This window comes from Schistocerca cancellata, chromosome 3 (assembly GCF_023864275.1).
Source record: "Schistocerca cancellata isolate TAMUIC-IGC-003103 chromosome 3, iqSchCanc2.1, whole genome shotgun sequence".
Lineage (NCBI taxonomy): Eukaryota > Metazoa > Arthropoda > Insecta > Orthoptera > Acrididae > Schistocerca > Schistocerca cancellata.
Window position 1 is genome coordinate 97,931,270 of NC_064628.1, and position 23,088 is coordinate 97,954,357.

Sequence of the window (23,088 nt, forward strand, 5' to 3'; positions counted from 1 at the left end):
ACATTGTTTGTCACTACATCACCTGTCATTTCTTACGGAAGCCCGCTGAAAACAATTGCCGCATCGAGTTGTCCAGTTTCGTCGACAAGGACGTGTTCTCCCTGTTGAGTCTATTCATCGTCCTTGGTTCAGCTGTTCTATCGTCCTTGATTCAGCTGTACTTTTCAAACCTTTCCTTGTTAGCAAAAACATCCCTCACGATAGAGTAGATTTATTGGCACTTAAGTACAACCACCCCAACTCATTAAACAGCGGTTTTGAATGTTAAACAGTGGTCTCAAATGTGGTTGGTGACTTAAACCGACATTTGGCGTGAATTGTTCGGTTATGGAAGAAAGCTGTCGTAGCTTAAGCTATTATTGTAAGTAGTAGTTTCCCACTCTAAGAGAACTGCATATGATCAGAAGTATATATCGCGTTATGTTTAACATGTGAGATAACCTATTAGCAGATTCTGTAAGTGTTACGTGTAATTAAAAGTACTTTGGGATTACTACTTTGAGATTCTCAGGCAGCGGATGGAATAAAAATAATATTTTCAAATATAGTGAGACGCTTTACCTGCCTGAATTGCAACCCCAGTTTCTATCCATACATAGATTAGCTACAAAAATATGAATATATAGTAGCAAACTTGATCCGCAAGTTGCTTGTAGGCTTTTAGCTCTTACTGTTGATAATTTAAAATAGTTTGTAGAAATGTGGAAATATCGACTTTCGTCGATAAAAGGCCTGATGTAACTGGTGCCATGTGGTTCAGTGAATGTGAATCTTTTCAGGAGATTGTTTCCTTTTTATTTACATTAAGTTTACTTCCAAATAAAAGCACCAAGCGCGACGATATAAGTTTATTTAATAATTAGGACTGTCCTTTGGAATTCACGGGGGTTCATGTGCGTGTCACCCCTTCGAATGCTCGCGATATGTCTTGACAATGGGGATAATATTACGTAGAAGAGTGCTGGATCTTTCTAGTGGTCTCGATGAAAGTGCTTCATTGTTCTTGTAGCGTCGCATATAAACCTGGAAAGCAACTAGAGGGCTTTATATTAAATCATAATGCAGACCACTGTGGAGAAAACTGTTAGTAGTAGTATTATTATTGCCTATAAAGTAAATGGACTAGCAGAGAAAAGGTACTGTGTAGTGAAGTACTTCACATGTAGAAAATGCTCAATTGCTCGCTTTTGAACTGAACAATACAAGGTTGAGATTCATTTGGTCTGAATTCACGTTGTACGTGACACTTGCTATTATGTTCGCTGTTACTTGATTTTTTTTCTTTAGACAAAACATTAGTGCATTGTATGTGATTCATTGATGACACCCATGTATCTTCTTGTAACGAGGACACTGAATTACTATGTGATAGTTCAATGCTCTCAAACCCGTCCAGTAGAAGACTCTCAGTGCTCTCCCTAGTACGTCTTCCAGCCTCAGATGCCCACTCTCCTCGCCTCATAGTTGTGAGCTATGATTAGAAGTTAGTTGCGTTTTTGTAAGTGTAAATTCATTCAATCTGTAGCGCACTAGCTGCTCATTTGTTTTGTTTTGAAAGCAGCCGTCCGTTCGTTTAGCAAGCCAGTTAGTCTGTGTCCAGCTCCCAGCTGATATACATCTACAGAGCGGCAAGTTAAGTGTTTCATTTTTGTGTAATCCTCATACTGTGTTTATTAAATTTCGTGCGTGTTTTTCTATTTAAGAGATTTAATCTGGCATTTTAGTAACTATAAATTCATTCACTCTCTAGCGCAGTAGTTGTTCACTGAATAGCCAACAACGTAGCTCATTAACGCATCCGCGTCCATTGTTGACGCATCAGGAATATAGCAAGTTGCATATCTAAGATTGTCTGGTTTTACTATAAAGTTTACTTCTTTAGTTAGTCCTGCTAGGATGGTTAGGATGTGTGAAAGCTGTGCGCGGATGCAGGAGGAGTTGGCCGCAGTTCGCGAACGGCTGAATGTGCTTTTGGCTACCGTCAGGCATCTTCAGGCTGCTGCTTCGGGTTGTAGCGGTGGCGGATCAACTAGCGCGCCGCGTGGGACACCTCAGGTGTCGTTTTTTTTTGTTTTTTTTGTTTGTTTGTTTTTTTCTTCTTCTTCCCACGGACTCTGCTTCCGAGGCACCTCTTAGTGCACGCAACACGGTGGATCCCCCCTCACAGCAGGGTGAGTGGCGGATGGTAACACCTTCGTGTCGCTCGAGGCGGAGGGTCAGTGTGGAGACTGGTCGCCTGGCATCGTCCATTCACCCTGTGAGTGGACAGGTGGCTGCTGTTCAGTAGGGTCCGAGCAGGCACAAGGGAGGGAGTAGTTTTGCTTGTTACCGGGAACAGTAACGTTAGGCGCTTTATGGGATCTCTTAGGCAGATAGCGTTCAGTGCTGGGAAGAAAGCCAATGTGCATTCATCCGAGAGGTAGAGGCGGCCTTGCCTGCGGCTGTCGAGCGTGCTGGCTGCAGTCGTCTGCAAGTTGTGGCTCACTTCGGCACCAACGAAGCATGTCACCTGGATCTCAGTTCATACATCGGCTGGCTGAGATGGTGAAGACTGCTAGCCTCGCTCGTAATTTGCAGCATTGTTTCTGGAGTTGATCGGGGTCCTCTCGTTTGCAGCCAGGTGGAGGGCCTCAACCAACGGCTTCGTCGACCCTTGGCTGCAGATTTCTAGACCTGCATTATCGTGTGGGGATTTGTAGGACTCCCCGTGAGGGTTGCACTACACAAAGGAAGCAGCTACTCGGGTAGCAGAGTACTTGTGGGGTGCACATAAGGGGTTTTTGTAGGCTAGACGGTAGTTTGAGGTGCTCAGATGAACACTCGCCATTCGATATGCAGCAAGGGAAGTTAGACGGCGTTAAGAATAAAGAGTCTTAGAGTGTCAAAATTTTATCAGTAAACTGTCCAAGTATTCGTAATAAAGTTCCCGAATCTGCTTCCCTCCAGGAAAGTTATCGCGCTCAAATTATTCTCGGGACCGAGAGCTGGCTGAAACCCTAGGTGGAAAGCTCTGATATTTAGCAAGTCGTGGAACATGTCTCGGAATGACAAATTAGAGGCCTTCGGAGGGAGTGTGTTCATTGCAATTGAAAAAATGTCTCTATTGAGGTCGAAATTGAGTGTGACAGTGAAGTTATCTGGTGGCTTGTAACTGGTGTGAGAGGTGAAACAAAGTTAATTGTTGGATATTTTTACCTTCCACACGATTGTGCTAAGACAGTTCTAAGAGTCATTCAAAGAAAGTACGGTTAATAGTGCTAAATAGCCAGATCATGCAATACTAGTTGGAGGCGACTTAAACCTGCCGAGTATTTACTGGGATCTCGATGGATTCACTGCGGAGGATAAAGACAGTCATGCGAAATACTTTCCTGAATTCTTCCTAGAGCAGCTCACTCGGCAGCCCACACGCAATGCAAATATCTTAGACCTTGTAGCTACGAGTAGGCCGGACTTCATCGACAGTGTCAGTATGGAAATTGAGATTAGCGATCATGATGTCATTATAGCAACTATGATTACGGAAGTTAACAGATCATTCAAGAAAGCTAGGAAAATGTTTCTGCTAAACAGAACAGATAAGCAGTTGTTAACATCTCATTTATACAGTGAACTGACATCACTTACTTCCGGTAAGATGGGTGTAGAGGCGTAACGTTGCAAAGCGATATGAAATGGAACGAGCAAGTGAGAACTGTGGAAGGGAAAGCGAATGATCGACTTCGGTGTAGTGCGAGAATTTTAGGAAAGAGTAGTTCATCTGTAAAGGAGGCTGCATATAGGACGCCGATGAGACCTATTCTTGAGTACTGCTGGAGTGTTTGGGATCCGTACCAAGTCGGATCGAAGGAAGGCGCCGAAGCAATTCAGAGGCGGGCTGTTAAATTTGTTACCGGTAGGTTCGGACAACACGTAAGTGTTATGGAGTGCTTTGGGACTGAAATGGGAATCCCTCCAGGGAAAGCGACGTTCTTTTCGAGAAATATTACTGAAAAAAATTAGAGAACCGGCATTGGAGTTGACTGCTAAACCATTCTGTTGCCGCCAACATACATTTCGCGTGAGGGCGACGAAGACACGATAAATTAGGGCTCATACGGAGGCATATAGACAGTCGTTCTATTTGCGAGTGGAACAGGAAAGGAAATTAGTAATAGTAGTGGTACAAGGTACCCTCCGCCACGCACCGTACTGTGGCCTGCAGAGTATCTGTGTGGATGTAGATATAGACGAGTCAGTTTTAGTATTTATACTGTTTGTAAAGACTGTCTCATTTTATGATTCTTGTTGTTTGTTTTTCTTTCAGGTGAGTCCCTTGCGTCAGAAATGGCTTCAGCTTTTTAGTTACCAAGAGAGCCGGCTTCCAGGTTAGTAAAGGCATATGCTCCTTCTACTACTCTAGTAGTCCGCAAGTGCCAACGCTTCTATAATGAAAGGAATCTGTGGTCTGAGGTACCCAGCTCAGTCTTCCCAAAAGCATCAGACGAAACAAGAGGCCAGTAATTGCAAAATTGACATTTCCATTGTAAGTTACGTCTTCTTACTTGAAGTCCTGTCCTGCATTTCCCGTTAGTGCTGCACCTGTCATTACCGTGTGTAGATTTTCTTCGAACGGTTAAACTCAGTGACGCACAGGTAGATTACTTTCATTTTTTCTCAGTTGTGTGTCTCTGAGGTATGGCATCCGCGTAACTACCAAGCCACGAAGGATCGGAGTTCGATGTCGCTCGTCTTAATTTTTTTTAATGTTACTTTACGTGAATTTTTCAACTTGGGAAATACTTTTATGTATTCACCGTGGTACGGATTTTATTTAAAACTTTTAAGTCCCCGGATCCCTTGATGGCTTAAATCGCTCCATGTGTGTTCAAACCAACTTTAACTCTGTAGATACTGTGTGTGTGTGTCCGCAGAACAATCACACAAATACCGTCAGTGAAAGAGAGATACTTACTCGAAAATAAACAAATTGCCTATTTTCTTATGCTGCTTTCCCAGTGACATTTTTAGATTTCTTGTATATTTGCACAGGAGAGAGGGTGGTTCAAAAATTATTTCAACTGGTCCTTGTGTGCCGCCTACTTAGCCAAAGTGGGAAAAGATGATTAGGAATGTCATATGTTAACTACCACATTACTTGTGAGGGCATGGCATTCTTTCCAATATTGAAGACAACGTAATACTACGGGCACACAGAAGTGTTAAGAATAATTTAGAGGGCAGCATTAATCGCAAACATAGTAGCTACTTGATCAGGTTTTGAGTTGCGTGTGTAATTTTTTAACGTGCGGCGTGGACTGGCCCATGAATGAAGTAGTAACTTGGTTTTGAATAAAGTAAGTTCCGTTGGAAATAGATGCAGTACATACTGACAACACTTACTTGCAGGTTGTTTCTGTCAGCAAACCGCCGTTTAACTCGTAACTCGTGAATACACAACTCGTTATCACATCTCGAAGATAACCAGTACGTGATTGAAGTTCCGTGTACTAAGAATTCTTATACATTCATCCTTTCCATTTCATGTTGCAGCTAACGTTCACACTGTAAAGAAACAAAAGTACTCCAACGTTTGATTACTGAGTTTGAAGTGTAACAAGAGAGGAATTTCATTGATTCTGACCTTTCATAGGTATTCACCAGAGTTTCAATCTTGGAATGTAAGTAACTTCATAGTTCTCGAATTTGCATATTGAAATAACTAGTGTCAAAATAAGAGGATTTTGACTGCAGGTCTTCCTCCGTCAGCACAGTATTATAAGCAGTATTTGCCGCTTAGCGAAAGCCATGTGTATTTACAATATGACTAAGAGCAAAAACGTAACTCCAGCAGATCAGAACGCAGTCGCTGAAAGCCATTACTCTCCTGCTTGTCTCTTTTATGAAAGGCGGCGAATTTGCTCCCAAGAAAAGCCCTAAAGTTAGTTGTAAGACATTTTTGTCAGCAGGGAAGTTAACTTGCTCATGTTACAAGCATTATTGTGAAGCCGGCCGCAGAAATACCGACAGAGAAACTAGCAAATGCTGCCGAAAGTTACTGACAGATTATGCACAAATGAGCTAGCTTTAAATTTTGAAGAAACATACAGCATTTAGTTTGGAATTGTCAAAAATTTCACTTCCTATTAATTTAGTATACGTACCAACAAGAAATAATAAACAAAGTCGAACGTTCTTAGTTCTTAGTGTGCATATTGATGAAACCTTAAATTGGAAAAACCGTATAGTATGCCTGCAAAAACTGATTATGTTCGGCTACTTCCGAACTTAAGGATACTAGCGGTAGTAAGGTAACATTTTATGTATTTTCATCCACTAATGTCATATGGGATAATATTCCGGGGTCATTCCTCACTTAGAAAAAGTATTCATTGCACAAAAGAAAACAAATTTATGTCTGCAGTTCCTTCACATACATCTTGCAGGTTTCCTTTGAGCGAGTAGGAATATTAACTACGGGTTCACAGTACATCTATTCACTTTATGAAATTTATAAACAATCCGTCAGAGTTGTAGAGTAACAGATAGTCACAAGTAGAACACGAGAAGGAACAATTTTTTACATTACCTGCATTAATTGACTGTTCCGTCGGCTGTTGGTAGAATATTTTATGCATTATGAATGAAAACACCTACAACACTGCTGTGGTATTCTACAATATTTACAATCTGTTTCACAAACAGGTTTTCGGCTGTCAACGCTATCATCAGGTAGAAACATCAGTGTGTGGAGCAGTTAAATTTTGTTGACTCAAAAATTTTAAACTAGTGCATCTACAGAGTATCTACGTTTACAGAGATGAAAATTGTTTAATGCTAGAATTGAGAATAAAACATGAGGGATTATTTCATTGTAAATGCGGTGTGAGATTATTTAACTAAGCTAAAAATATGTGACACATTAACTAATGTGTTATAGACAAATTACAACAGTTGTTCATACAAGCGAACAATTGGTCAATAAACTTTGGTGACACATTCCAAAGATGTGGTAGAACAAAATAATCTTGTCTTTAATAGATCCTAAATAGTGATATTAAGCAGGTGAGTGAAGAAACAGCTGTGATTATACGAAGTAATTTAATTAGTGACAATGTCTTGGATGTTCAGCAGAGATGTGAGAGGAGATTTGAGGCGAAGGGAGGGGTGATTGCGAGTTGTGGATCGATATATTTTTATTATTTTTTGTGGGGAAGGTGATTTATAAGAAAGAAACTGGGAGAAGATGGTAATGGTAAATGGAGCCACTATGGTTTTTTTTTTGAACGTGGTAGTTCTCCTGTAAGGTGAGGAAGTGCTTTTTGTTGTTGTTTAGTCTTACGATTTCCATGTCTGTGGTAAGGTTATGTTGGGGTCGGTGTAAGTGTTGTGCAAAAGTTATAATTCCATGCTCTCATGTGTTCCTTGTATCTGGTGCCAAACGTCCCCTTGGTTTCGTTCCTGCAATCACCCCCCCTCCCCCCTACGCCCGCTCAAAAAATATATATCAATTCGCAATCCACCCCCAACTCCTCTCACACCTCTGCAGAACATAAATTTTCACTAATTTGCACTCTCTCTCTCTCTCTCTCTCTCTCTCTCTCTCTCTCTCTCGCACACACGCGCGCGCGCACGTACACACGTTTTTTCTGTTGACACATTTCACATCACATAATAACATACATCGAGAATGTGATTTGTGAAACGTGTAACGAACAAACTGTAGAACACACATAGCCAGTAGAAGCCACTACGAATTTACGAAACAGTTTTTATTATCCGTCCAAATTGCATGTATTTTCAAAATTGTGATTTCGGTCCCATACGTACTATAGGCAGGTCAGAGTATGACGGTGCCGAGAGTAATCTGTCCTATTCATCAGCAAATTTACATGCTAGTTCACAGAACAACATACTGGTGTTTTAACATCCACATTGTTCATATAGCCCATAAGACTACAGCGTGCACTTTTTACAAAATTTTAAGAATACGTACAGTTTACACGGGCAATAAAATGTTGTCCAAGCATTGATTGCAGATTTTCTACGAAAAAGGCGATGTATCATTTTTTGCAAAATACACAAAACTGATTCACTTACAAACGCCCGGGTGGCAGGAATCACTGTGTTGGGTACTTCGTCACGCGAGAACAGTCCTATATTTGAGACACTGTACACGATGTACCACACCGCAGTGAGTGAGAAGTATTGAGCAAGCGAATCCATGGCACTGTGTGTGTTGCAACTCAACATTGGTGTACAAACGTCCAGCCAACCACACAAGATGACTCAGACTACCTTCTATTCAGAAGACTGTTGCACGCAGCGACTGTTATGTTGACTTGTAAATAATAGATTTCAGCTGTCAGTCGTCCTTTTTAAATTTTATTGGCAAATCTAGATTTGAGCTAGAAACTAGCCATTCTCAATGCACTATTATTTTCGCTCAATGCATGTAATGCCTGTTGGTCGAGCTTCATCCACAGTTCATTGAATACTACATGCATCATTTTAGTGTGCATTGAAACGAATATAGTGACAGTCCATTCCCCCAAAGAAACTGGTATAGGCATGCATATTCAATACAGATAGATGTAAATAGGCAGAATACGGCGCTGCTGTCGGCAACGCCTATGTAAGACAACAAGTGTCTGGCGCAGTTGGTAGATCGGTTACTGCTGCTAGAATGGCAGGTTATCAAGATTTGAGTGAGTTTGAACGTGGTGTTACAGTCGGCGCATGAGCGATGGGATAGAGTATCTCCGAGGTAGCGATGAAGTGGGTATTTTCTCGTACGACCATTTCACGAGTGTACCGTGAATATCAGGAGTCCGGTAAAACGTCAAGTCTCTGACATATCTGCGGCCGGAAAATGATCCTGCAGGAACGGGGCCAACGACAACTGAAGAGAATCACTCAACGTAACAAAAGTGCAACCCTTTTGCAAACTGCTGCAGATTTCAATGCGGGACCATCAAAAAGTGTCAGCGTGCGAACCATTCAACGACACGTCATCGATATGGGCTTGGATGCACGACACAAAGCTTTACGCCTCGCCTGGGCCCGTCAACGCCGATATTGGACTGTCGATGGCTAGAAACATGTTGCCTGGTCGAACTAGTCTCGTTTCAAAAAGTGGTAGACTAGTACGGGTACGGAGACAACCTCATGAATCCATGGACCCTGCATGTCAGCAGGGGAATTTTCAAGCTGGTGGAGGCTCTGTAATGGTATGGGGCGTGTGCAGTTGGAGTGATGTGGGACCCCTGATATGTCTAAATATGACTGTGACAGGTGACAAGGTGACATGTACATAAGCATCCTGTGTGATCACCTGAATCCATTCATGTCCACTGTGCATTCCAACGGACTAGGGCAATTGCAGCAGGAGAATGCGACACCCCACACGTCCAGAACTGCTACAGAGTGGCTCCAGGAACACTCTTCTGAGTTTAAACACTTCCGTTGGACACCTATCTCCCCAGACATGAACATTATTGAGCATATCTGGATGCCGGGCAACGCGCTGTTCAGAAGAGATCTCCGCTTCCTCGTGCTCTTACGTATTTATGGACAGCCCTGCAGGATTCATGGTGTCAATTCCCTCCTGCATCACTTCAGACATTAGTAGAGTCGATGCCACGTAGAGTTGTGGTGGCCCTACATATTAGGCAGGTGTACCAGTTTCCTTGGCTCCTCAGTGTATTACACACTTCAGGCAATGTTTTGTCAATAAGGCAGTCGAGATAGCTTACTAAAATTTCTTTACTTATGCGGCGTTTTGACTACTGCCATCACGTATCAAGAAGTTTAGAACCTACAAAAGAAAGCCGTGTGTCAGTACTAAAACCTATGTCTAATAGGGGCGACTGACAAAATTAGGCATAGAGTTTAGTATTGACAGATAACCTTCTTTTGTATGTTATAAGCTTTTTGATATTTGATGATGGCAGTAGGCGAAACGACGTAATAAGTAAAGAAATTTTAATAAGCTATTCACAAAATATTCACTATGATCACTGCCTCTACAAGACATTAATGTCCTTTATTAATAACTTCAAACGATAATAATAGTTGTTATTGATCACATTTTATGCAGATAGACGCAACTCGTTGCGCTGATATTGACCTGCAACTTTTAAGAAAAACGAAATATTTTTTGCGGATATTCGCTGGCATACCGGTGGATACCCGCATCGGCTCAGCCTTTTACCTGCTGAGCAATTTCTGCCGGGGGTATCTGCGGATGTATGCATCGACGCAGACCTCCAACTGTCGAGCAGCAAACCAGCCTGGTTGGCGTAAGGCGCGGCGGCGGGGGCGGGCGGCGGTGGCTGCCGGCCGTCGGCCGTCCTTTGTTCTGCGTGCGGCAGCCGCGATAGCTGCAATCACCGCCGCCGCGCCAACTCTCCCTCCTCCTCCTCCTCCTCCTCCTCCTTCCGCCCTTTTAATCGGAGTTCTTTTGTTTCAAGTGCTAAGTGAGCTCTTTGTTCAGTTTCCTGCAGCGGCGCTTTTTCCCTAGAAATACACTTAGCAGTCGTGCTCCAAATTAACCGAGTAGTGCTGCGGATGCTGGTTCTAAGACAGTTTAAATACCTGAAACTTCTCACACCCGTGCTGCGGTGATCGTGGTGCTGTATGTGTTGCTCGATGACGTTGATGATAATACATCGTGTGGTATTAAAAGTACACTGAAGTATCTACAGTCAAATGGAAATATCCAATTTTTAGAACGAGTCAAGAGCATTCGGGATCACTTGGTGTAGAGTCGTCAAATCACCATCAAATGCTCGAAGTAGGCACTCCTTCACAATGTGTTCTATTGTTTGCTCCTCCACGCCACAATCTTAATCAGCACATGAACGGAAGTCTCCCTTGTTGCATATTGAGGCAGTTCAGCTTCGACTAGGTTTGACGCGGTAGTTGGAATTCCTCAATCTTATTTGTTGGATCTTAAACCAAGGGAACATTGTCGGATGGATGTCCGCTCGATGGTCGTCGCCACTTGGAGGTGATGTCGAAAGAACGTATCGATAAGGATGCAATAGCTTGCGCTGCCTAATGTGTTCCAAAACGCCCCCCATAAAACCGTGGGCTCCCACCTAGGATTCTGTTGGTGATAGAAAGGTAGGGTCAAGTGTTCTGGGTAGCCTTTGGGCTAGGAACCATTTGTATACCGAAAAAAAGGATCGTCGTAGTGTAACTATCCTACAGAACAGAGTCAAAGTATCAATATTTCACATTTTCTCTTTCTTAGGCAAATGGAGATAATTGGTTGGTTCATCTCGCGTTTGATGTAGTGTATGAAACCTCCCTCCCCCCCTCCCCCCCCAAAAAAAAGGTATCCGCGCCCTAAGTGCTTCCAGCAATCTTGTGAAGTAGATTCACTCTTCAGTCAAGCTTCTTAGATAATTTGATGCATAATTGTTTGAATGTTAAGGACCGATCCAGAGTGGTTACTAGATGTATTGGGTTGTAGTCATGGGGTGCTTCAATGCAATAGAAAGGCACATGTAGCTTCCTTTGCGCTTCATTATTATTTAGATGGAATGCAGTAACCCCAGTTTTATTTAGGCTAGGCATGAAATTTCCACTTATGGAAGTAATGACTCAAATTCGGCAGATCTCTTGTCACCATATTCTCACAGTGTTTAAGATCTTCACTCCGGAAGACTAATGGTGGATCGTCTGCGTAATGGATTTTCATGGAATCCGTGTCTGGCGTGTCACAGATATACAGGTTCAACGGAATGGGAGCCAGGACTGAAGTAGGCCATTATTTAGAGTCCTCCATTTGCTAGATTGTCCATTCAGAAACATCTTAAAGTGGCGAAGTACGATGATGACGGATTTAGGATACTCAACAGCATTTTCATAAGCGCCCTGGATTCAGCATGCATATCTTGATGTCCGCTCTCGCAAGCGAAACTGTTACGACGATACGTCAGGGACAAACATTAACAGATTTGTTCAAATGTCTGGCTGTGCTGACAGAAGATCAGTTGACTGCAGCTGTCTCGCGTATTAAAATCCATCCGTCGTTTGGAAAATCGTCCTTATGATTGGTTCAGCTAATCTCGCTAGTCAGTGTATTACCACATCGATCGCTTTGGAGCATCTAGATGGGATAGAACTGGTACGATGTGGTCATTGACCCACCATCGCTGACTTGTCTGGAAGTGAAGTGGCTTCTGTGCCAGTCAATTGTATGGAATCGGCACAGTAACATGGATCAGATACTTGGGTACGTGAAAGAATGTCGGAATAGAGCTGTCGTAATTTCTCTAGACGACACCGTGAATAATTTATTGGTATATCAATGTGGACTGTCCAATCTGGCTACGAGGAGTGGTGTAACAATCGCAGCCACATAACGCGGCTTAAGAACAGTGGTCGAAAAAAAGATCCTATCAGGGACTGGAACGGAGGTGCATACCTTATGAATGAGAAATCTGTTCCAAACCTAAGAGGAGTCCTCGCTGTCAGTGGATGCAGCTCCATCTCAACCAGCGACCAGTGGGGTATTCTTCTGTTGGAATGTGGGAAACTGCATAAAAACCACATCCATGCTGGCCAGCACACCGACCCTCGTCGTTAATCCGCTGGGCGGATTCGATCCGTGGCCGACGTAGTTCCCCATCTGGGAAGCGGCGCTTTTACACGCATGGCTATCCAGGCGCCCACTTACAATAAGTTCTACCAGAAGTAGTTTCCACAAACTTCGCACGTCGGTGGAGCATCGCACTGGAGGAGGAAACTGTACGTCAGTGGACAGTGCCCTGTTCCTGTTCACTTAATTCCATCGGTGTGACTGGCGTGAGGTGGATGGTGATGGATTTCCTTGAACGCAGCTTGCTGTGCACCACCTCCAAATCACTTGTCTCCCCATTCTCACATGATCCTTGTGTCCGACAGAGAGATGTGACAGCATGCTGGGGCGGTACACTTGGTTTTCTGTGTGCGCCTCACGACAGGACGCAGGTGGCCGACATAGTAGTTAAACCGAAAGGGCAGGGGTGTACAGTATCATATTACCTTTACTGTGCTAGAATAGCAATGACCACGAGAGATCTACACATTGGCAGGATGAATAAACTAGTTCGGCAGCTTTCAGATTTTCCTTGGTTAAAAATAAGCAGGACAGTGCTTCTGCACAGTGTTGGCAGGTGAGGCGTTGTGAAATAGTTGAATGACTTACATTCCAGCTCACATCGCCCATGACTCGTTTTTATTCACTTAGTGTAAACGTGCACCATATGAACTCCAGAACTGTTAATCTATGGGTATAAAAGCAAAGGGCTCTATTTGGGTCACCACGGGTTGCACAGTGGGTTTCATGAAAAGCGACAATTTACAGAAAAACACTGAAACACTAAGACGGATAGCATGTAAGTGTTGAAACATTATTTCTGCAGTTTATTTATTGCTAAGGTGTATTTAAATTTGGGGCAAGCACTGATAATCTCATCAGTGTTTAAAATGACTGTGAGGAGAAATTGGGTAACGTGTTATATTTATGATACTTGATATTTATGATATGCAACAGGTTTAGAGTCATCAGCGGTCCAGTGTCGATGTTGACGGACAAGGCGAGGCGTAAAGCTTTTAGTAGTGCAGTCATCAAGGGTACACGAGTGAGCCTTCGGCTCCGAAAGCCCATATCGATGACGTTTCGTTGAATGGTTCACACTCTGACACTGTTGATGGCCCAGCATTGAAATATACAGCAATTTGCGGAAAGGTTGCACTTTTGTCACGTTCAACCATTCTCTTCAGTCGTCAGTGGTCCCGTTCTTACAGGATCTTTTCCCGGCCGTAGTGATGTCGGATATTTGGTGTTTTATCGGATTCCTGATATTCACGGTGCACTCGTGAAATGGTCGTACGGTAAAATCGCCACTTCATCGCTGCCTCGGAGATGCTGTGTACCCTCACTCGTGCGCCGACTGTAATACCACGTTCCGACTCACTCAAATCTTAATAACCTGCTATTGTAGCAACAGCAACCGATCAAACAACTGCACCGGACACTTGTCTTGTACATGCGTTGCCGACCGCAGCGCCGTATTCTGCCAGTTTACATAACTCTGTATTTGAATGCGCATGCCCATACCCAGTTTCTTTGGCGCTTCAGTGTAGTACCAGATAAATTTCGTACAGTGGTCGCACGTCAACTGCTGGAAGAACAGGTGACTTAAAAAAAATGACCAAACATATTGAGCAGTACGTTGAGAAAAGGAAGAATTCATATTTTCTGGCGCCAGCGGGAACGAAACGCTGTGGCTTTAGCATGAGCCCTGTGACATTTGGAAAAAACTACCAGTGTAAATACAGTGTATTCCCTCTTCCCGGAAAGGTTCAGATCCTTGCACATGCATCCTGGGAAAGTCCTCACAATGTGTCCTCTTTTAGGGACGCCAGTCTGTCGCAAATTGCACCATTTACGAATACTTCTTGCACTGATAACAAGCATCATCATACTGAAAGAACGTGTACTCTTCAATGAGTTTCAGGACCAAGTTCCGAGTACTGAAACACATCAAACGTGTCATGCAAGGCAGCTTACATGTCGAGGTCCGGAACACTTGTTTCTTGGCAGTGAGGTGTAGGCAGCTCTGTAAAACAGGCTGATTTGGCAGGTCGATACTGTTCCGACACATCATGGCTGTCGCGCAGGGCAGCATATGCGAGGGGCTGGCAAGAATACCTTTTTGCATTTACCGTAACTCCTATTGGAGCTAGGAGATTATAAAACCCAAGGTACTGATACTTTTGAGGCCTGCTTTTTCTGTGCCAAATTTGGTTGCCACTGACCCAGGGGCGTGGGAGGAAACCCCCCCCCCCCCACACACACACACTACTTTATATAATGTGGTCTCTCTCTCTCTGTGTGTGTGTGTGTGTGTGTGTGTGTGTGTGTGTGTGTGTGTGTGTGTGTGTGTGCGCGTGTGTGTGTGCGTGTGTCTTTTCAAAGAGTGCTGTGTTTTTGGTTGAAATGGCTCTAAGCACTATGGGACTTGACATCTGAGGTCATCAGTCCCCTAGACTTAGAACTACTTAAACCTAACTAACCCAAGGACATCACACACATCCATGCCCGAGGCAGGATTCGAACCTGCGACCGTAGCAGCCACGTGGTTCCGGACTGAAGCGCCTAGAACCGCTCGTCCACCGCAGCCGGCGCTGTGTTTTAGTATTTAATCTCTGTAGAGATAATGTCTAACAATTACATTGAGACACACGCTTTAGACACATTGCTGTGTCCGTTGACGGCAGTATAAGGAAAAAAGGACACGTTGGTGAAGGGTATCCTATAAATGATGGTCAATAATTTTAATAACATTGCAGCAGTCTTCGAAAAAGTTACTAGAACAAATGATACACTACACAACCCGCAATTAGCCGGCCGGAGTGGCCGTGCGGTTCTAGGCGCTACAGTCTGGAACCGTGTGACCGCTACGGTCGCAGGTTCGAATCCTGCCTCGGGCATGGATGTGTGTGATGTCCTTAGGTTAGGTAGGTTTAAGTAGTTCTAAGTTCTAGGGGACTGATGACCTCAGAAGTTAAGTCCCATAGTGCTCAGAGCCATTTGAACAACCTGCAATTAGCCCATAAGCGGAAGTTAACATAACCAAAAGAGTACACAACGTGTTTTTTGTCGAAGGAATGGAACAGTGACATTGCTATATGCACTGTATTAGTTTGCCAGTGCACTTGTTTCCTCACAGTAAAAGTAGAGTAAATAAGAACACAACGAGAGAAGCGAGGGCTGTCGCATCGAACTTCTTCTGTTCCTCTCATGGAGCACATTTGCAGTTGTACACGCTACAGAACTTAACGTTCATCTTTTGTTCTCCACAATCTCTCAAAACGTTGCTTCGTCAGAGGTTATCTGATGCCGAGAGTCGGTCATCTTTGCCCTGTCCGTGCTCCTTTACAACAACGTCATACGCTCAACTTCTGTGCTAAGTCAGAGGTTAGAGTCCTCCCTCGGGCGTGTGTGTGTGTGTGTGTGTGTGTGTGTGTGTGTGTGTGTGTGTGTGTTGTCCCTGGCTTAAGTTAGATTAAGTAGTATGTAAGCTTAGGGACCGATGACCTCAGCAGTTTGATCCCATAAGACCATACCACAAATTTCCAAAATTTTACTAAGCCGAACTAGCCTCACGTTTCAGTAAGAGAGAACGAGTCGACGAGTACGAAGCAACCGCAGTGCCACCGTTCTCTGATTCGTCATATTTGGGAACTGTAGTGGGAAGGAAGGAAGCCACTGTTTGCGACGTGCGCGTGTTGCTGTGCAAAACGCTGATGCAGCACCAAATCTTTGGCTGCTCCTGTTTGCACTACTCAAAAGCCCATTTCCGTGTATAACGGCAAGTGATTAGGCCCTGGAGAGCTCTTTGTTTCGAGGTAGTTACATTGCTGTCCTCTATAGTTCACGGCGCGCAGCAGCGCATCGGTGATCGTATCTCGGAGAAGCCAGATAAGCGGCAACCCTCGGATGCTGTCGATAAAGAGTAGTTAGGTGATCGTCGGCTTTAACGCAGGCAGGCAGTGCGCGTGCGCGGGGGCGGCGATCCGGCGGGCGCGGCGCGGCGTCCGAGCCTGCGCTCGCTCGGGATCGATCTGGGCGTGACGTCACGGGCGCCCCGCCTCCCGCTGGCGGGCGGGGGCTGCCGCCGCCGCCAGTCGGCCGCCGCGTCGCTCGCATCCCGCGGGAGCCCCGCGCCGCCTCTCGCGTGTCTCGCGACGTGTCGAGTAAGGCTCCAGTCCAGTCCAGTCCAGTCGATTCGTTCTTCCGACGGCCAGTGTCTGCAGCAGGCGTAATCTCCTCCGCCGGACCGGGCTCCACACACTGCCAACACTTGCTCCTCCGGCTCTTTACTCGCGATCCGACTGCGTGTGTGCGTGCGCTCTTTGAGGTTCCGAAGTTTCTGCAGTCGACGTTCAGAATGCGTATTCAGAAGTCAGAGCACTAGTCGATTAGTAGAGGAGGCTACTCCCACAGACTGAAAAGGCTGCATTCGCGATTGCTGCCGAGACTGTGCCTTTGTTCCGGCCGTAAATACAGTAATTCCTATTCATCCTGCTGCGGCCGGTCAGAAGCACGCGCGACGAAACTGCTTTCTTTCCAGGTGTGTTAACGTAAGTGTCGGGTGAATCAATTCACTGGAGAGACAGATTTGGTGTGCAGCATGTGTGTCTACCTGCCGATTCGCAGTGGTGGCGGTCCTTGCTTGTCATAATGGAACTGCTTAGGAGGGTCTTGCTTATTAGTCTCCACAGTTGACGGCCGTTCCTTCCACAGGAACCACTGCCATAGACGTTTTCTCGCAGTCGACTCTGTTGGTCTTCAGTGCGATTTCTTCCTCTGTATAGGGGCAAACACTTCGAGAAATGACCTGCCGATTCGCAGTGGTGGCGGTCCTTGCTTGTCATAATGGAACTGCTTAGGAGGGTCTTGCTTATTAGTCTCCACAGTTGACGGCCGTTCCTTCCACAGGAACCACTGCCATAGACGTTTTCTCGCAGTCGACTCTGTTGGTCTTCAGTGCGATTTCTTCCTCTGTATAGGGGCAAACACTTCGAGAAATGACGCCCGCCTGAAACGATATAGGTATCTGATTTCCTCCTCCTATATTGTATAGCGGATCAGTAATTGGAGGAAGTCATATTTCGTTGCAGTGTCAACCCTACTTCAAATTATTCTCCACCAGTAACGGAGAAAGGGAAGTTGTAATGCCCTGGCGCTTTATCATATATAAGTTGAAGACGGTAGAAAACTAGTTATTACGCCCATAGACGCAGCGTTTTGATTAGTTCCCCAACTGGAAATTTTTAATTCTTCAGATCTTCCATAATTTAGTGTCGCTGGTGATTATTTAGAGTTAATTTCTGAATGTGTGACCTAGTATAAGACAATTGTATAACATTTGCGATGTGTTGCGGCTGTAAACTGTTTTTCGTTGTTTGAAATGGACCCTCTGATCTGATTGGAGCCGCTGGAAAACAGTCTTGCTGCGTCTGTACTGTCGGTAAAACAATATGTACTTGGCTTGTTCGTTCTTGTGTGGGCATTGACGCACTGCTGTAGGCTCAGACTTTTCAGTGTGACCACAGGTTTACGCCCGTACGTTAACGATAATGCCAAGATTCGTAAGCAGTTTTTGTTCGCTTAGTCTGTCTTCTCAGACGTCGCGAACGGATTAATGATAGCTCTTGTCGCATGTAATAATACCATATCTGTTGCATGACTCTCACGAGAGGATTCATCTTTGCTTTGCATACCGTTCTTGTAAGTTAGACTTGTTGAGGAAGTAGTTACGGCAGTGCACAGAGATAATTTCTTATTGGAGTAATGACCTGTTGTGTTAATTATTAGTGCCACGGAAACGCGAAACAGGCTCTTAAGGAAAACTTGAACTATTTTCTGTTTGGGACGGTGGACGGGTTGTTGAAGGACAAGGTTAAAACAGTTGGCCTTTGATTAATCTATCAATTTGTTGACGCTTATTCTGCCGACATATCTGACTAAAGTACATATCATTACACGTTTTGCCGAGCGCGTGTGCTCTATGGGTACCAATAAAGGTGTCGAAGGTACTCGCGGAGATCTCACAACATTGTAATTTAGCATTTCCATTATATCAGCGCCGCCTTGCGATGATGCTACGTTGGCTTTCAATCATATCCGCTCCGAGGTTAGACAAACGTTGTTACTGATGGGAAATAACCATCTGACATGCAGAATACGCAGTATTGGTCTCCATTACAGCGTTTACTGAAGAAATCTTAGTGTTACCTTTCATTTAACACCTGTCTTCAAACATTCATTTTGAAAACATTTTTATCAACAAATTATATCTATAAGAGGCGATAAAATTTCCGTTTGAGGGCGTTGCTGCTGCATACATGCAATGTAGTGCGACTCTAATGCGGATATATAAGGACTGGGTTAGGGATTCATGTGGCATTCTTGTCTTTCTGACGAACGCGCGGTGACTGTGGGAACGTGAAAAGCGGCGACGTTATTTCCAAATGCGTCCAAACAGGACTAAAGTGAGGTTACTTTTTTTGGGGGGGGAGGGCTACCGGAGCACAGACACCGGTAGACATCCATTGGAGAAAGTCGAAAGCCACCTGCGACAATGGGTGGTGCTGCTGCTCCATGATAACGCACGTTCCCATATCGCTAATGTCTTAACAGAAGTTACGCCAACTCGAGCCCTGTAGTCCTGATCTGTCCCCATGTGACTGTCACGCCTTCGATCCCTTAAGAAAGACCTCGATAGGTCGAAGATTCCTGTCGGACGATGATGTGCAGCCGGCAGTTCCGGCTACTTCACGGAGCAGGACACAGTGTTTTACGAAACTGGTGTCTTCAATCTGGTGCGTCGGTGGGATGATAGCCTCAATGCCCACAGCGATGTTGCGTAATTGGCATTCCTATTCTGGACTGCACTGTCTTCGAACGGAAACTTTTTGATCGCCCCATTTGTTTTTAACGTTGTTCACAGTTTTACTGTAATGGATATAAATGACATTTGGATTGTTTGGGGGAAGAGACCAAACAGCGTGGTCATCGGTCTCATCGGATTAGGGAAGGACGGGGAAGGAAGTCGGCCGTGCACTTTCAAAGGAACCATCCCGGCATTTGCCTGAAGCGATTTAGGGAAATCACGGAAAACCTAAATCAGAATGGCCGGACGCGGGATTGAACCGTCGTCCTCCCGAATGCGAATATAAACGACAAACAGCAACAACCCCTTCTCTCGGGCTCTAAATCGTACGTGTTGCTTTCCATTTTTCCTTTCCCATTCCTCGTATAAAATTTTGAATTATCTGCTGCTGCTGGCCAGTAATATCTCACGAATTATGCTCCACCTTCCAATTCAGTTTCCTTTTGCTAGGTACAGCAACGAAAATCGGTTTTAGACATACTTTGCGAAGTGCTGCTTAGTGGTAAAACTACGAGCGCTACACCAGTTTAGCTCATGAATAGACGGATTGATAGTTCAATATTATCCCCTTTCGCGAACTTTCTTATGACGCGAAAAAAATCCTGATTATTGTAAACGTTTGATTTACTGTGCAATGTCATAAATCTACGTTTACATAAATATATCGCTGGGTAGGCAGAGGTTTTGGAAAATTACTACCCCAAACGATGGATTGTAAAATGTTGGTAACTATTTGAAATCTTACCATTTGGCCTTGAAATGTCCTACAACTTCTTAAAGTCAGTCATGATTTTACGTGATACATTGTATGTTTCTCTACTTAAAGAAATGGGACAAATTTTTTGTGTACTGGTACAAAGAAGACTGTAAGAGACTAATGTCCAGTGGATCATTTCCAGGAAACGTAGATGGTATCCCCGGATGTAGACTTTATTGTTGATTAGTCACTTGGAATGTTACCAGTCGTCCGTTGTAGCTGCTGAAATTTCAAGACGGAAAAACAACAGTGGGATGATATAGCCATTTAATTAGCCTATAAAATTTTTACTGATGACACCAGCGAAAGTCTAAACCATACAGTTGTAAAAAAAAAAAAAAAAAAAATAGAGCCAATCTTACCGAAGAGGATTACTTTCCAACAAATTCCCTGCTCGCCCAGGTACAATAGTTTCGAAATCATAGCCAGTGTGCCACGTTTCGTTTGTTCGTAGTAAGAAAGCTTTTGACTTCCCATGGTCTTTGCATTTCCTGTACCTTTCACGGAGTAAGAGACAGTAATCGCACTGATACTCACAAAGAATAAAATACGGAGGGTTCACTCGCAAAGGTTCTTCTCGAAGAGATATTCATCTTTATCGAGCTTTTTGTACACTTCTGTGTTTTCCTGCCTTTAAGGAAATCCTTGTTTCATATCGTTTGCGAATAAAACACCAATTGTTGAAGAACATAAGTATAAATCTGTCAACAGTGAAGTTTTTATTGTGGCTGTATAGTAAATACAAACGTCAGAGCTGCTGAACAGCAATTACGAAATCAAATTTGCTATGTACCATCACAGTAAACAAATCCGAATTTTTGTGTGTTAAAAATTAATTTGTGCTTTGATGTGTATAAATAGAAATTTGTGTATTGACATGACGAGCAACTACCACTTGTGTTCTTCGTTGATCCTAAGTTGCTCGACATTATTAGAACCAAATTTATTCATTGTAATCCAAGATTTGATATCACCTACAGGACTTCAAGTTACCTGTTCGGCATCTTAATTGTCAGTCGATTTATAATAATTTTTTTACAGTAAGATACATTTTTACTTGAAATTTCGAGAAGGTATTAGTAAGTACTGTAAGCGAGTGTAAGTACAACTTTTGAGTACTTCCAATCCAAATTTGAATCACAGACGCTAGAGGAATGGGACTATTTGCAAGGTGGTAAATATTCAGACAGGGGGGTGTCCAACGTTTTAGTTTACCTGCGCCACGTTGGAAGAAGACCATTATTTTTAGGCAGCTCATAATATGGTTAACACTAACACGCCGATTAAAAAATGTTGAGAGAGAGAGAGAGAGAGAGAGAGATTGGGGTGGAGCGGGTTTTAGAATAGAATTTTATCGTAAGTTACCATAAAGTAGATCGTGTCATAGATACTCACTTCTTGGGCCACATGTGACCCGCTGGCTGCGCGTTGGACAGCCCTGGTGTCGACAGTCTGGAGAAGAAATCAGCTGCGGCCGATCCAGACTCTAGGGGTACGTCTGCTTCTTATGCATCATCCATTCATGGTGCACATTCTGCCATACGTGTTTCATTAATCAAACTAGATCAATGACGGGGCAGAAAATCGAAGCATGGCCTATCTACAGAAAATATATTGGCACACGCCTTGAGTGATTTATGAAGATAGCAGAAAACTAAGGTGTGGTTTGCTAATCGTTTGTTTGAACCTCGACTCTCCCAAATGAGAGTCCAGGCGCCTTATTGCTTGTAGGTTTTGTCAGAAATAGCCACCAGCTGGTGCGGACTAGCAGAAGCAAACACCTCGTTCCGCGGCAGGCTGGCCGTGGGGGCTTCCCTATGCTAGTGGTCTCACATGTCGAGGGAGCTAAAATCGGAGCAAAAATAGACCAAAACGTACGCAGCGCGCAAGTCTCTTTGACGTGGATTTATGCTGAGATGCGTTTAAAACTGCGGCGACTCACTCTGAGGCAATGAATCGTTTTATTCCCCAGAGCAAAATTTATCGTGTAATCCATTCCCCGGAAGTACACTCGTTGGCATCGATTTGAAAATTGTTTCATTGGAATACTGAAGCTAATCGTAGTGAAATTCTTTGCGTTACCTATGTTTTATGAAGAAAATTGTTGCTAACTTGTAACAATAGAACGAACGGTGATCTAGTATTGTCTTCTTTGCATTTTGATACGTGTGATGGATGACAATAAAAATTTTCCTGGCAGATTAAAACTGCCCTTTCGCTGACAGTGATCTTACTGGTTGAGCTATCCGGGCTCGCTTAAAGGTCACACACTCTCTCTTTCGCAGCATGTCTCTGATTCCGAAAGACAAACAGTTTATTAGTTCAAAAAAAATCCCTTGTAATATCCTATTTTCATATTAGAGGAGCTCCTCGTTCAGGCCCTGGAATTCCGAAGGGTGGCTACCGGCCACTGTGTCATCCCCTACCTTTGGTGTGTAGAGGGGCAGGGGGTCAGCAACCCTCTCTCCCGGCCGTTTTGCCGAATTGCTAAACCCTGGAGCCGCTGCTTCTCACACAAGCTCCTCAGTTGGCATGACGAAGCTGAGAGCATCCCGTACCAGTCTTCCCACCAAGAAAAAAATTGATGGCAGTACCGGTAATCGAACCCGGTTCCTCCGCACGGCAGCCATTTACGCTGACAGCTACGGAGGCGGACACTTTCTTATCTGCATCAGTGTTATTTTCTGCCACTTTCGTGGCAGCTTTGTGATGTGTTAGTATCGTTCCCAAATTATTTGACGTTCTTGACGCTGTTCAGGAATAGGGCATCTCCGTCTAAATAATTTTGCTAAAACAAATGTTTTCGTATACATGTTAACTGGGAACAAAGAGTAACGATTGCAGATTCGATGTTGTGAGATCTACACATTACTACTTTAGACATGACAAATTGAC

At 44.0% G+C, this 23,088-nt stretch overlaps 1 protein-coding gene across 5 annotated transcripts in view; it reads left to right on the forward strand.

Annotated features, from left to right (window-relative positions):
* Positions 1–23,088, forward strand: part of LOC126177098 (transmembrane protein 47) — a 370,462-nt gene that overhangs the window by 257,375 nt on the left and 89,999 nt on the right. The window contains exon 1 of one of the 5 annotated variants that reach the window (XM_049924358.1): positions 16,683–17,111. The exons of the other annotated variants lie outside the window; for them this stretch is intronic. The gene's annotated coding sequence lies outside the window, so the exon portion shown is untranslated. Of the gene's footprint in view, positions 1–16,682; positions 17,112–23,088 lie in introns of those variants that run through there. 5 annotated transcript variants of the gene reach the window in all.